Source organism: Nipponia nippon, unplaced genomic scaffold (assembly GCF_047370975.1).
Source record: "Nipponia nippon isolate SJK-2023a ecotype South Korea unplaced genomic scaffold, ASM4737097v1 scaffold_29, whole genome shotgun sequence".
NCBI lineage: Eukaryota > Metazoa > Chordata > Aves > Pelecaniformes > Threskiornithidae > Nipponia > Nipponia nippon.
Genome location: NW_028262346.1, coordinates 4,786,761 through 4,802,052, shown reverse-complemented (window position 1 = coordinate 4,802,052; position 15,292 = coordinate 4,786,761). Strand labels below are relative to the sequence as shown.

Sequence of the window (15,292 nt, the reverse complement as noted above, 5' to 3'; positions counted from 1 at the left end):
TCAAGGAACACTAGAGTGGCCATGGTCTCAAGCTCATGTTAAGTATACTGGGAGTATGGGAATACACTCGAGTAAGGGAAATTTACATCTTTCCACTGTGGTCATGCATGGAACTGAGGTATACTTGGAAAACAAATGGAGCCGGGATGAAGTTGGTGAAGTTCATAGAATCATAGAATACCAGGTTGGAAGGGACCTCAAGGGTCATCTGGTCCAACCTTTCTAGCACAATCTAGACGAGATGGACTGACTTCAGGGAATGGCGGGAAAAAAAATTAAAATGGAGTGCCGGGTGACCAATGGGTCTACACATGAGAAGGCATCTAAGATTTCTGTGTGCAATATTACATCGCACCCAATAGTAAAAGATATGAAACTTTGCGCCTCTGAAAAATTGGACTGTTGGTACAATTTTACCTTAGTACAACCTGTTTTCGTAGTCTGCCTCTGGGCTCACCGTAGCATGGGACTATCCTTTAAATTTAAAATAGACATTATTGAGCCTAGTACAACAACATCTGCCCCGATTACAAAGGATAAGAAAACCCTATCCCCACAAATTTCTGAAATTGGACCATATGTGATCAAAAATACAGGCCAACAATGAGTGTTATTTAATCCATCATGGTCTCTTAAACGAGTAGAACTATTGATGCAAATTAATATCTCTACAATCAAACCGGCCTGTTCACCATTCCTAGGTACGTCCTATGTAGGATGGTTAGCATGGTTACATGGGCGAACCCTCACCTCTCCAAGACGAACAAGGAGACATGTGACCGGTGTCACAGGGACAGGATTGGGAGTCTTAAATAGTATAGATGCTGAAGTACTTGTAAATCAACTGAGCACCACAACAAGTGATTTAAACAAATTAGAACACCCCTTGCGGTCTTCTCTGTTAGCACTGGGAACTAACCAATGGCTCTTATCTGATATATTACCTCAGTGGGAAAAAAGTTAATTAAAGGGACCACCAATTGATTGTGGATGCACTTGGTGTAGCCCAAAATAGTGTTTCGCTAGCTCTTAGTTGTATCCAAGCTCAACTGTGGATGCAATCTATGGTAGCAGCAATTATAAGAGAAGGTGAAGAGGGCACCTTGCCCACTGAAATTTGAAAGGTAATTTGGGATAACGCAACTAAATTTGAGAAAGAATTCCAATCCTGGTGGTATTTAGTCAATTTCACTTATGACCCCATCAACAACAAGGCCACAACCTTTGTCTTAACAATACACAATGCTTCGGTATATACCATATACCCAATCATTGCGTTAGGATTAAATCACAATGGAACCATACTCTATCCATTAGAACATAGAGTGTGGGCCCAACAAAATGGAAACAAATGGCAAACTGTTGATGTTAATGCATACGTTGTACGGGAACAACAAGGATTTATTTGTGAGAGTAACACCATCAAAGCCCAAGACATTTGTCTTGACACTGAACAAGATGTTTCTCATTTTGAAATACATCCCGATGAATCCCCTGAAACTGTACTTGTATATATTGGAAAAGGATGTGTTTGTATGAGAACCCTGTGTGATTTTATATTCATAGATACCATTACTGTAGATACAAGTAATCACTCAAATATTTGTGTTTGTAACTTTACTAAAATTATGGGATGTGACTTTAATTATTCAGCTCCTGTTACGTCTGATCAATTTTTACAATCTAATTATACAGTGATTCAAGATTTATTGCCTACTCCCATCGGAATGAATCTTACGTTGGTGAAGAAACTACTACAACATGATGACCTGAGTCAACTGCTAGAACGCATCCGAAACAATGGACACAAAACTCTGATCACTGTTCATCACGATACAGAAGAGATACACCATGTCTTGGAAAGAGTGAAGAAGGATGGAGAACACCATTGGTGGGAAACTCCTCTTGGATGGTCACCGACAGCAACGGGGAGTGTTTAATCTTATGCTTCACCCAGTTGTGATTTTACTAACTCTAATATGCCTATTGCTTATAATTATGTTGTATATAAAGGTTTGGTACATGATAAAACAAATAACCCAACTTCAACCACCCAAAATATACAAATTAACGTGTAACAAATAGCAGTGCTTCACTGCCTACTCACCATGGATCTACCAGCGCACAAACTATCAATATACTATTTATGGCACAGAGGCAAGAGGTGACCGTACCATCACTCTGTGAAGGTAAGACGAATTGACTATAGTCACGGGGTGGAGTGTGGCGGTGTACTCCCCCTGTACCCTCCTGCCCCCCCCCCCCCCCGACCTTTTCCCATGGCCCTGCTCAAGTGATAATCACCAGTGGCAGTTGTGATGGATGCATTCAGCTCAAAGTGGATTCAGGGGAGACAGATAACAACACAACAGCCAAGGGCTAATTTATGGCAATGTGTCTACCTAACCACAGTGCTGGTCAGTGTCCAGCTCAAGCTAGATTTGGAAGAAACTAACATACGGAGTTGGTATGTAAATATGACTATGAGTTAATCATCTTACCCCCATAAATAGTGAGCAGCCCAAGAGCCTTTTGAGCTCTCCTGCACGGCAGAGGGCTGCATGCCAGGATGTCCCCTTGAGTAGGGACACCTCTCAAGGTTACTCCTCGAGGTTGAGAGATTCCTTGCCGCAACAGATCCTCAGTAAGTGACTAATAGCATGCTAAACTTTGAAATCTCAACTAAGTGATATAAAGGATTGATTGTGCATATATAATCCTTTAGACATAAACCGTTGACCAAGTCTGGGACTAGGATTGGATCCAGCTGCACCTAGACTCCTCTTTGAGAAGGAGTTTAGAAAGCAAGGGGGTCCTCTCTGAACCTCATGACTCAACGGGAGGGTCTCCCTGACAGTCTTGTCTGACCCTGTCCTCTATGCAGTAAATAATCAAGTGTATCTTGCCATCGAATCTCATTAAACCACTGTCGCATTTATTATCAAACTTTGTTATCAATAAACATATTGCTCTTACAAGTGCACTCTCACTCCATCCGCGACAGGGTGTTTGTCAGCAGCTGGGTGAATATGAGCAAGCAATGTGCCCAGGTGGCCAAGAAGGCCAATAGCATCCTGGCTTGTATCAGGAATAGTGTGGCCAGCAGGACCAGGGAGGTGATAGTGCCCCTGTACTTGGCACTGGTGAGGCCGCACCTCGAGTACTGTGTTCAGTTTTGGGTCCCTCACTACAAGAAGGACATGGAGGTGCTAGAGCGTGTCCAAAGAAGGGCAACGAAGCTGGTGAAAGGTCTGGAGCACAAGTCTTATGAGGAAAGGCTGAGGGAGCTGGGGTTGTTTAGTCAGAGAAGAGGAGGCTGAGGGGAGACCTTATTGCTCTCTACAACTACCTGAAAGGAGGTTGTAGGGAGGTGGGGGTCGGTCTCTTCTCCCTAGTAACAAGCGATAGGACGAGAGGGAATGGGCTCAAGTTGCTCCAGGGGAGGTTTAGGTTGTATATTAGGAAAAACTTCTTCACTGAAAGGGTAGTCAGGCACTGGAACAGGCTGCCCAGGGAGGTGGTTGAGTCCCCATCCCTGGAGGTATTTAAAAGACAGGTAGATGTTGTGCTTAGGGACATGGTTTAGTGGTGGACTTGGCAGTGCTAGGTTAACGGTTGGACTTAATGATCTTGAAGGTCTTTTCCAACCTAAACGATTCTATGATTCCATGAGTTTCTCAGAGACAAAAGTGAGGCTGTCACGCCTGTAGTTCACCAACTCATCTCTCTTGCCCCCTTTGAAGGTAGATTCAACACTTGCCTTTCTTCAGTCATTGGGGACTTCCTCTGATCTCTGTGATCTTTGAAAGGTTAAGTAGAGTGACCTCACAGGGACATCAGCCATATTTCAGTGTCCTCAGATGTATCCTCTCTGCCCATACACCAGTCTGCAGCTCCTCAGATCCTCTCCTTACATTTTGTAAGGATAGGTGTACCATTAGCCTTCTCCCTGCCATCAGGGACTGCCCTGATAAGAATAAATTTTGAAGACAGGAGATAGCAATCTTGCAATTACATTAGTGCACTGAGTTAATTCTCATCAGGCCACATGGGTCTAAATATATCCCACTTCTGTACTAGCCCACTTACACGATTCTTCCCGTCCCCCTCAAATTTCCTTGCTGGTTTTAGTTAATTGTGGCATTGGCCATCCTGATTTTATCCTCTTTTGCCTGAGCAATGTTTTTATACTCCTTCTTTATGTTCTTGTTTCTACTTCCTTTTCACTATTACTCCATTAAGAAACTCTTTGCTTAGCAAAAGAGGTTTCTGTGAATATTCTCAGTCTTCAAGAAGACCAGAATGGTTTTTTCCTTGCCTACAAAGTCTCTCAACAAGCCAAAACCTGTTCTCCTACAGTCTAGTGTCCTCATTCCTCTAGCTTTCATCTGGATGCTGAACTCAGTCATCCCACAGTCCCTGCAGCCCAGACTGCCACCTGTGGCCACATTCTCCACGCTTCTTTCCTGTTTGTTAGCAGCAGGACAAAGTTTTGGACCAACTTTTAGTCTAAAATCTCTGCTTTTTACCAAGGCTATAAACCTCCACCTGGCTCATTCCTATACATCTCCAACTGCCTTTTTCTTTACTAGCAAAACCCAATATATATGACAATTTTGCCATAAAGAGAAAAAAGGTCAGGGAAAAGAGGGAAATATAGTCTTTCAAATCATTTTGCCTATTTATTTTTTTCTTGTTAGTAATGGAATGTCCTGACACATCTATTTTCTTCTAAGTGCTCATTAATTAATAGATCTAATGGCACTCCTACTGATTCATTTTCTCCACAAATTCATAAATCAGTCCTAATTTTCCTGGTTTCCTTCACAGTAAGAAAATGAAGGGCTTCTGACTCTGCATTATCCTTTAATAGGATAGTGTCCAAATGAACAGTCTTCTAAAGATTTACATTGGGACTGTGCTAGTAGTGGCCCACTGGAAAAAACATGTGCTGTATGCTCTCATGTGCCTACAGACCCTCAGGGTTTGCACTTGAGAGTGCAGCTCTGCTCAGAGGATGACTTCAGAGCTCCATGACTGGCATCCAGACTGGAGAATTTTGAAAGTTCAGGTTTGTCCAAGGGCCCTGGGACATTTCTGATGTTATCACTTCAATGTAATATATTTATCAAGCCATTACTGTTTCTGTTATTCTCTATCCCATTCCAATTACTGTGTTTGACTACGTATTTCAAACATTTACTCCCACATCTTCAGTGCTGTTCTTTCTTGGTTTGACAAAATGTAGAAAATCTGCCCATCCGCTGAGATTATAGAATAAATCAAAATACTTGTCTCTAAATATCACTGAGCAACTGTTACACTGCTACAGTGAGGAGTCATTTTTGCTATTTTGCACTGTGTTGGCCCAGCAAAATTAAAATGTGATTAGAGGTAAAGGGGAAAAGATTCCAAGAGACTAAGTGAAAAACTGAAAATGGGTATATTCCAAACAGATGGCTGTAAAATTTTGTACAGTGATTCTTGAAAACTGTGTACTAGACAAAGGAGTCAGTCTGAGGGAAAAGCAGGTTCACATACAGTCTATGGAACAACTTTCCTTTCTAAAGACCTGTTGTTTTGGGTTTTTGTGAAACAGGCCAGTATTTTTATACATCAAAATTTTCCATAATAAGCTTTCACACATGACAGTTACAACAGCTTGATACAGCTGAAACATGATATAAGATAGTGCTTGGTAATGCCAGCATCACCCTTTGAAGCCCTGTCCATACCGTAGTGAAAACACTTCCACTGGAAAAAAAGAAAGAGCTGTGTGATGCTGATGTACTCTTACATGGGCTTCTGCTCACTCCACTGTAACCTTATTCAAAATGCTTTCTTTTTAAAGCGCAGCAGCTATGATTCAAGAAGACTTTTTTTTAAAAAGGCCCACAGATATTCACCTGATCCATCCTGACTCCTTGCGTATTTAGCCCATAGAATTTGTGTTCCTGATCCCTGAAGCATGGCTGTATTGTCTGGCTGAGCTGCAGTTTATCTTCTAGATTTGCTTTAAAGACACAAAACATCCACCACATACCTACATCAGTTGTTAAAATTATTAATCCCCTACAGGTTTCAGACATGGGGAACTCTAAAGGGATTAATCACTGCACTCTTTTCCCTGCTTTGCTTGAGAAAGAGATGAAGGCAGAGCATTATACGCAAAGAAGATTAAAATGAAGTTGAAACTTCCCACAGCTTTTGCTAAGAAAAACTGCAAAGAAGAGACACTAGTATTACGGAGGAAAAGATTTGATGATATTCAGAAAACAGAATGAGAGTGAAAAGTGCTTGAGGAAACAGTGATACATCGTCTTGATACAATCATAAGCCTACGACGACTATAAGGAAGGAGTTTTGCCACCATCTATGGGTGAATAGGAGGAAGAGACAAAGCCAGCAAACATGTTTGTTCCCTGCCTTCTCATACAAAACCAGTATTTTCATGATTTCCTTAATTCATGCGTATTTTGAACAATCGATGCCCCTGTTACATGACAAAGAATCACATCTTGTCCTTAATATGCCCACAGTAAAGTTTTACCCTAATCAATACACCTGTTTTAGTATGAGTAACTGAAAAGGGAAGGCAGAGGAAAAGGACAAAGGACTTCCACCCCGTTAGGGATTGTTTCATAGGCAACGCCTGAGTTGTAAATGCCTTCCCACCCTGAGCAAGGAGGTGGAGTTGAGCTGTCACCTACACCTCCTCTGAGCTGCCGGTCGGCTTAATCTGCTCAGGCAGAGCTACACCAGTTCCTTACTCAAACCAATGTGTTTAGAGCTGTATAAGGTGCCTGTACAACACTACAAGTAGTATAGTTATGTCAAGATATCAAAAACTTTTATTTGTATGTCCCTACAAAAAGAGGTACTTAACAGGATCACATCTGTACAGTCATACCTGAAAATTATAGGTCTTGAATTAAGTCAGGTTGAAAAAGAAATCAATAGTAATAAAATCTTCTAATGCTCTGTAAATCTCAGGAGAATTAAATGAAATTAGAGGACTAGATCTGTTCTTTCTAAAACAGTCACCATACTATTAGTATTTATTCCCTGTTAGATGAAAACGTGCTTTTAGGGCAGAAAAAAAATAGCAATGTTACTTGTATATTCTAAGAGGAGTTAACATATGTCACAGATGTATTGCTGCTTTTTCTTCTAGACATTAGTTCAGCAACCAAAATCTGTCTAATATGTCCCTGGATAGCTTCTTGGATCAGCAACAGTTGCAGGGACAGATTCTCCTTTCTAAGCCCCAGTTTTTACTGTCTGCTTCATTTCACAATTCTGAATTAAGTATCTAAGCTCCCCTAAACAATACTGAGTCCCAAAAAATAGGACTCAAAGAAAGCTGCATAATTTCACAGGCTGCTGCTAATGGTAGGAGAGCTTTCTACCTTTCCCTTAGACTCTGTTCCCAAACTCTGTCCCTTAGACTGATGGAGTTTAAGAAACAAATTCAATAAAATGTAGTCCCTCCAGTGCTTAACTCTGACACCTGATCCCCTGTGTGTGCATATACATTAGTGGCTCAATATGCAACACAAACACTTTTTTGACATAAATCTTTAACAATAACTGTGCTTGATGCTTGTTAGGCCACACTTTACACTATCCTGGCACATAGTAACAGGTTTTCTTTTCAGAGACCCTTGTGCAACAGGGGCCACAGTACTGTGTGTTATGGGAAAACAGACACAGGATACTGAAAGGCGGAACAAGTCTCAAGAGGAAAAGGATCATCCATCCTACAAATGGAGCACAAGAGATATAAAACTCTGGGCTTTTGCATAAGACACTAACCACAGGGTCTGGGAAGTGTCTGTGCAGCAGCTGTGGGTTATCAGTCCTGCGTCATCTGTGAATGGTTTCAATTATGGATTGATATTTGCCTAAGATGCCTTCCCAATCTGGCTTTACATTGCTCACTTCTGATTAATTTCTTCTCTTTCCATCTTAATTTGTTGACTCTTTACATCTATTTCCATTTTTAACTAATTTTTTTTTTTTGCTTTACTATATCCACTAATATACATAGACAAAGGAGGCATCTTAGAGGAGCAACCAGGTAACCCATGGGGAAAAAAAAATTGACTTGTAGAAGGTCAGAGAAGCTTGACAAAAGGCAAACAACCTAGTGACAACATAAGAAAATCACCAGGCAACTGCAGGCCACTGGCTATCAAGTGACAGTTAAAACAATAAATTTATTCTTAATTGTTAAAAATGAGTGATATGAAGGCACCAGGGAAAATGATGAGCATAGCTATGCTGCATCATCTGTAAGTATCTTTGCGAGATGGTGGGAAGAGAAGTTGAGGCAGCTTTGTCCCCTTCTGCTCATGAAGTAAAAGAAAGATATTCTGCTGTTTCCAGAAAGAGGAGCAGAAGGTATATAAAAGATCTGTATGAAGACAGTGGACATGTATGTTTTCAGCTGGGTAAATTAGCACTTGCTCTTCTACGCTATCAAAATGCTGACCCCCATCCAAATTTCAGCTACAAATTGAGCAAAACTCTGCTCTTTTCTAGCCCACTCACCCCATAGGATTCAGCAAACAGCTGGGAAGAAGGGTAAACACAGACTCAGATTCTCAGGGGTGTGAGGCAGATTTGGCTGTTAGTCTTACAAATGCTATATGAAAACTTTGACCATGAAGTTAATTGTGAGCAAAGGCGGAATAAGGAGCATCCCACTTCTTCCAGTGCATGGTGTGGGTATGCTCTGGGTATGTTGATGGCTCCAGTAACTGCAGAAGCCAGGAATTCACTGTTTAGTGGCTCCTGATGGGCCTTGGGTGTGAGCCAGGGTTTATTTTCTCAGTACTGCTGGCAAGAAGTAAAATGGCTTTGTGAATACCCAGCAGTGGGAAGTTAAACTGCTTGCTGCAGTTGCTGTGTGTACCTATGGGATCTTAATGTTAAACCCCTATGGAAGCATATAGGTTCCTAACATCTCCTTATATATCTAGGTCTAAACCAGTAGCACTTTAATGGCCTGCTGCTAGCTTTTCAGGTGCCATTAGATGAATCATAAATCCAAAGATCCAAAAATATTCAAATGAAAGGGTTGTTAAAGCCAAGATAGATAGACAAAGCCACTGCATCAAAATGCCTCCTGAAAGAATTAAAGCCTAGGGGGAAGGAGGATATTGTAAATATCTTAGTCACTTAACTAAACAAAAGAAAGGCCTTTGTGATTTAGAGAGTAGTTAGAATGGTTGTAAGATAAGGGGGCTCCGGGATAATCCCAATGCACGGAAGATAGGAAGTCACAAAAGAATGACGACAGCCTTGAAGGACACTGTTTACGTGATCCTAGGACTGAGTTTGCGCAGAAGCAAAGGTCAGTCAGCGAACACGGTGAAGAAGACTACGAGCCTTCATCTGAAGACCCCCAAAGACCACTTGAAGACCACCACGGGAGACAACTGCGCATGCGGATCAGTCATTTGCATATGTTAATAAATTCCAGGAAATCTCATGTTTATGTAAATGAATTCTCGGAAATCCTATGAATATGTACGACTTTATAGTATATAATGTCTGAAAGTCTACCAAATCGGTGGAGCACTTATGGTGGAGAATCCCCAGTGCTGCCCAGCGCTGCAATAAAATGCCTGCCTAATAACACTCTGTTGTTATGGAGTTTCATTACATCGGTTTCCTTACCCAGCTGCACCTAGCTTCCCACCTCGGTGAGGAAAGTTAGAAAGCAAGGGGGTTTGGAGAACACTGATCTTTGTATCACAAATCAAAAAGCCACACTGAGATTTTGTTGCTGAGAGTGAATTAATGAAGACCGGAGATAATGGAATATTTATGTAAATAATCTTAACTAGTGTCATGGTTTAACCCCAGCAAGCAACTAAGCACCACACAGCCGCTCGCTCACTCCCCCCCACCGGTGGGATGGGGGAAGAGAATCAGAAGAGTAAAAGTGAGAAAACTCATGGGCTGAGATAAAGACAGTTTAATAGGTAAAGCAAAAGCCGCGTAAACAAGCAAAGCAAAACAAGGAATTCATTCACTACTTCCCATTGGCAGGCAAGTCTTCAGCCATCCCCAGGAAAGCAGGGCTCTATCACACATAACGAACGGTTACTTGGGAACACAAATGCCATCACTCTGAACGTCCCCCCCCTTCCTTCTTCTTCCCCCAATCTAATTGACTAATTGACTTCCAAAAATGGTGGGGCTATTCTTAAATCCTTGAGGTAACACTGTCCAGGTTAGTTGGGTTTTCTGTCCTGTATCCGGGTTTTCTCATTCAAAGGCAAATAAACTGCGGCTTTCAGGAACCAAGGTGAGGCAAAAGAATGCATCCTTTAGGTCTAATACAGTAAACCATTCCTAGGTTTCCCTTAAACTGGTCAGTAAAGTATATGGGTTTGCCACTACCAGATACAGATCTTCAACTATCTGATTTATTGCCTGCAAATCTTGCACTAATCGATAAGTTTTGCCATCAGGCTTTTTGACAGGCAGAATAGGAGTGTTATACTCTGAAGAGCATTCAATTAATAAATAGTCCGAATTTTATAAATTCTTCTATAATGCTCTTCACTCCTTTCCTATCTTCCAATTTCAGGGGATATTGCTTTACCCTAACAGGCCGTGCTCCCTCTCTGAGTTTAAAGCTTTCTCGACCTGTCCGGTTGCTCCCACAATATTAATATTTTGTTTTACTTATGGGCAATAAAGTCTGATTTAATACTGAAAATGTGGCACCTGTATCTACTAAAAATTCTACAGGTTTCTCTTCTTTCCCTAGCTGAATTTTTACCAAGGGTTCCGCTAGGGAAGATTCCCCTGGTTCCCATCAACTAGCTTCAACGTCAGTAACCATCACCGACTTGCCCAATCTCGGGCAATCCTTTTTCCAATGCCCCGTTTGCTTACAATAAGCACACTGATCCTTCAGGAGGGGTTGATTTCCTTTAGGTGGGGCACTTACACCGCTTCTCACGGCTCCTCTCCCTCCATTAGCGCTGTTTCCTGATGGGTTCCGAGAGGGTACCTGGCTCCCCCTGGTGCGCAAAGCAGCCACTGTAGCATTGGCAATTGTTTTGCCCATTATTCTCTCTTTCTGACTATTTCTATTCCGATATACTTGCCATACAATCTCCAGCAATTTCTCTAAATCTCTTGCATCTGTTCCTTGCACTTTCTGTAACTTTCTCCTGATATCATCCGCCGATTGTCCCAAAAACAAGAATATCAACTGACCCTTTCCCTCCTGGGAGGTAGGGTCTAAAGGAGTGTATTTCTGCATTCCTTCATACAATTTGGACCAATTTACTGATTTTGGGACAGCATTTCTTATTCCATAAGAAGCAATCTGTTAAGTCCCGGTCTGATTGTCAGGCTCCGGGAAGGTTTGTAATGATCCCAAGGACGAAATTAAGACACAAACGAGGTCATATGCCGCCAATCAGACGTTTTATTGGGTAAATATAAAAGAGTAAAGCAATAGGAAAGGCAGGAATTATTAGGAGGAAATTAAGCAAGCATTCAGAGAGATAAGCAAAGGATAGTCACCACCATGGATCCAGCGGCGTCCCGTTGGTCCTCAGTCTTCAGTTTTTCGGTGGTGGATGGCCACACTCGGGTTTCGTTGTGCCATCTTTTATCTGGTGTTGGAGAGGGAGTTTGCCCTCTTGTTTCCGTTTGGTTACCCAGGGCAACATCACATACCCAACACATGCACATCTACTGGTGGGGCAAGCTGCCTGACCCGGATACCAGTTGGTGTCCTATTCTTGGTGGTGCCTGATAAGCCAAAGAATGGCCTGCTGCTTCAGCAAGTTTGCACAAGTTTCCTTGCCAGATGGTGCTACCTGATAAGCCAAAGAGTGGTCTGCCCTCGGGTCTTGTCAGACAAAAGAGTGGTCTACTGTCAGGTCTTACCAGATAAACACACACAAGCAAGCTTTGAGACAATTGTTCTTAACATTTCAGTCTCTTACACAATCCATTCCCTATATCGCACTAATAGGTCCCGGACTCCTGTCTGGTTAGGGTCCCAACCAGGATTGGTAATCAGAATATGGTTATCAACTGTTCCTGGCAAAGTCCCAGACAGAATCAGAGCCTGTACCTGTGCTCTGGCCACTCTCACAATCATCTGTTTCACTGATTCGCTAAACACCGCATCCAACATTGCATCCACATCCTCCCAGTCGGGGTCCTGAGTTTTCACAATCAATTCAAATCCTTTAGAATTCGCCAACTATCTAAATCTGCTAGACTTTAATCCTGACGGGTCCTCCCATCCCCATTGCCTGCCTTAGTGGAGCCTATATAATAGGTCCCACCTTACTTCGAGTTCTGGCAGTGATGGAGGAAAATCCAATATCATTTTCTTCCCTTTCCCTTGCCTCCGGTCCTTCACTTCCTACGGCACCAGCATCTCCTTCTCTATCACCTTCTCTTTCTGGTGGAGGCAAACAATCCTCTAATCTCTCATTCTGTGAACCAACCTTTAAACATCTTTGTCCAACGCTGCAAGCCAAGCAACATCTTTTTAACTTGCCGTTTTGCTTATTTTTCTCTTTTTCTATCGCCAGGACCATAGGGTCCTGGGGTGCTAAATTAATTCCACATTCCTTTTGCCACTCAGGGTGATTCGGCAGAGTAAAAAACATATCTGCGTAAACCACTTCATCCCATTTTCCTTCTCGTCTTAAGAATAGCATAAGTTGTAACAAAGTATTATAATTCAGAGTTCCGTTAAAAGGCCATTTTTCTCCATCATCCAACTTATATAATGGCCACCACTGATTGCAATATTTTACCAAAGTTTTACGATTCACGCTTCCTCCAGGTGGTCCCCCAATATCTTTCCAGTGAGCCAAAATGCAGCCCAAAGGGCTCTTTTTCAAAACTTCACCCTGTTGGTTTCCCATTTTGGAATTTATAAAACATAAGGACAGGGACTAAAACTCAAACACTTAAACACAACTGACAATTACTATAAACACAACAACATTATAAACACAACAACGACGGCCACTACTCCCCAGATAACAAATGTCGACATAAGTTAATCAGAGATTTTCAAATACGCGTATATCAGACATATACGTATATGACATACGTGTACGTAAACCAAAATCAGATACAGATGCACAAAAAAATGATCGTACTAACCAGATGATCAATACAAATCGTACGTGCAAATGTATGCCACCCGGCAGGGTTCTCACAAACTGCGACTTATGAGCAGCTTCAAATGACCGGTCCCAAAACAAAATAAAATGCCTTTCTTACCAGTGGTCCTTGTCTGTCCCCGCCTGGATCCGACAAATCGGGGAGTCCCTCCAGAGAAGTCTCCGGGGCCGGCCAAGGGAGTCTCCGACTCAGGGGTTCCTGCAGCCAGACAGAGAAGGTCCCATCTGGGGTGCCAAAACTGATACAAAGATCGGTGTTCTCCAAACCCCCTTGCTTTCTAACTTTCCTCACCGAGGTGGGAAGCTAGGTGCAGCTGGGTAAGGAAACCGATGTAATGAAACTCCATAACAACAGAGTGTTATTAGGCAGGCATTTTATTGCAGCGCTGGGCAGCACTGGGGATTCTCCACCATAAGTGCTCCACCGATTTGGTAGACTTTCAGAGATTATATACTATAAAGTCGTACATATTCATAGGATTTCCGAGAATTCATTTACATAAACATGAGATTTCCTGGAATTTATTAACATATGCAAATGACTGATCCGCATGCGCAGTTGTCTCCCGTGGTGGTCTTCAAGTGGTCTTTGGGGGTCTTCAGATGAAGGCTTGTAGTCTTCTTTACCGTGTTCACTGACTGACCTTTGCTTCAGTTCTGGGACCATGTCCTTCAAGGCTGTTGTTGTCATCCCCTTGCAACTTTCTTATCTTCGGTGCATTTGTTCTCCCAAGGCCCAGTTGTCTGAGATGGGATTATCCCGGAGCCCCCTTATCTTACAACCATTCTAACTACTCCCTAAATCACAAAGGCCTTTCTTTTGTTTAGTTAAGTGACTAAGATATTTACAATATTCTCCTTCCCCCTAGGCTTTAATTCTTTCAGGAGGCATTTTGATGCAGTGGCTTTGTCTATCTTGGCTTTAACCCTTTCACCAATATGAAAAAGCAATTCCTGCATTTTTTATTGTCTTTGTGAACTTGTAATGTTTTTATGGGACTGGGCTGGAAGAAACTGCATGTTTTAACTTTTTTTAATTATTATTCCAGTCAGTAAGGTGTAATGAAAACAACGCTTATGGAAAAGTCATTTACTGCTACTGGGATTCTTCATATTCTTCTAACTCCATGCCTGGGAGCAAAGAGATCTTGAACCCTAAGGTGGGAGATTCAGCAAACTTTGTGTTTGCTTGCAGATAGAGCCTTGATTGCATAGTGCAATGCTACTGCACAGCATATGTTGTGATCCCTGTGCTGGCAGATATGTAAGACATCATCAGTGTCTGTTCCAGACAGAACTAAATGCTGTTTTCTACATGCTTTTATTGATCCATGAAACAGCCTTTTGTAATGCTGTGTGGAAATGTGCAATTAAAAGCTCTGTTTACCTTCACCTCTTCATCTTATTTAAAAATTCCATTTAATCACCAATATGTATTCAGCAGACAGTCCCAAATAAAAGTATTTTATTCCAGATTAGGTGAAATGCAGAGAAGGCTTCATGCTTGAGGTTTTGTCCTCCACTCACGCAAGGTGTGGCCCTTCTGTGCCTCTCCATAAAAACACACGCAGACAATATCATGGGAAATCTAAGTAACTGCTGAGAATGTTGATGAAAACCAAATGCAGATGGGCATGCAGGACTTCTTGTTTGCAGATTATAGAAGACGTATTTTTTAAGCAGAAGAAAGATCCATTAATCAAGCAAGAATCCATAAAGCAAATAATCACCCACATCTATCACTACTCAGAGATACCAAACTGATAAAGTTGCTAACCAGAATTCAGGAAGAGCTATAAAATAATCCTTAGGCTCTTCATTTGATGGGTAAAAGAAAAAGCAGATGAAGGACCACTTCAGTGTTTAGTGCCTGCGGAGTAGGTCTTTAAAAATGTAGAGTAGGTCTTTAAAAACATAGCTGCTTCAATCTCAAGAAAATCTAGAGAAGAGGTGTTTAAATATGAGTAAATTGCTAATCTTTGCTTTTCTGACTGCAGCTTTGTGTTTGTTTTTTTCTTTTTTTTTTTTCCCAAATATCTGAATTAAGACAAAAGAGAATATGAAACTGATTGTAATGTCTAAGAAAAGATCACAGAATAGAACTGAAG

General features: G+C 41.7%; 1 pseudogene; it reads left to right on the top strand.

Moving 5' to 3' along the window:
- Positions 1–259: 259 nt before the first annotated feature.
- Positions 260–2,085, top strand: LOC148054952 (uncharacterized; annotated as a pseudogene).
- The last annotated feature ends 13,207 nt before the right edge of the window (positions 2,086–15,292 follow it).